Consider the following 885-nt stretch of genomic DNA (forward strand, 5'->3'; position numbering starts at 1 on the left):
TCAGTGTCTAGTGTTTCTGCAGTGCCTCCACAGGGGAGAGGAAGTATTACACAGTGTTTATTCAAATTAGTGGACCACTTCATAATGTGGGACACATCTGATCCTCCAAAGCACATAGTTATTGTGTTACAACTACTAGTAATAATAATTATCATCATTCTAATAATCATAGATAATATCACTATTTCAGTATATTCCTATTGCTATACTATTGATACTATTAATGCAATATTTGTATTACATCATTACTTTATTCATCATGTGTATACAGTATATATAGAAGATAAACAGGCATTATATCTTTAAAGACAAGATGATAGATAGATAGATAGATAGATAGATAGATAGATAGATAGATAGATAGGAGATAGATAGATAGGAGATAGATAGATAGATAGATAGATAGATAGATAGATAGGAGATAGATAGATAAATAGATAGATAGATAGGAGATAGATAGATAGATAGATAGATAGGAGATAGATAGATAGATAGATAGATAGATAGATAGATAGATAGATAGATAGGAGATAGATAGATAGATAGATAGATAGGAGATAGATAGATAGATAAATAGATAGATAGATAGATAGATAGATAGGAGATAGATAGATAGATAGATAGATAGATAGATAGGAGATAGATAGATAGATAGATAGATAGATAGATAGATAGATAGATAGATAGGAGATAGATGATAGATAGATAGGAGATAGATAGATAGGAGATAGATAGATAGGAGATAGATAGATAGATAGATAGATAGATAGGAGATAGATAGATAGATAGATAGCATACATGGTAGCAACCCTACTATGTATCCCCTGTTCTCCAGCGTGCTGGGCTCAGTGTGTGGCTTGGTCAGTGCAGGTAGATGAGTACTGA

Source organism: Leptodactylus fuscus, chromosome 3, assembly GCF_031893055.1.
Source record: "Leptodactylus fuscus isolate aLepFus1 chromosome 3, aLepFus1.hap2, whole genome shotgun sequence".
In the NCBI taxonomy this organism is placed as follows: Eukaryota; Metazoa; Chordata; class Amphibia; order Anura; family Leptodactylidae; genus Leptodactylus; species Leptodactylus fuscus.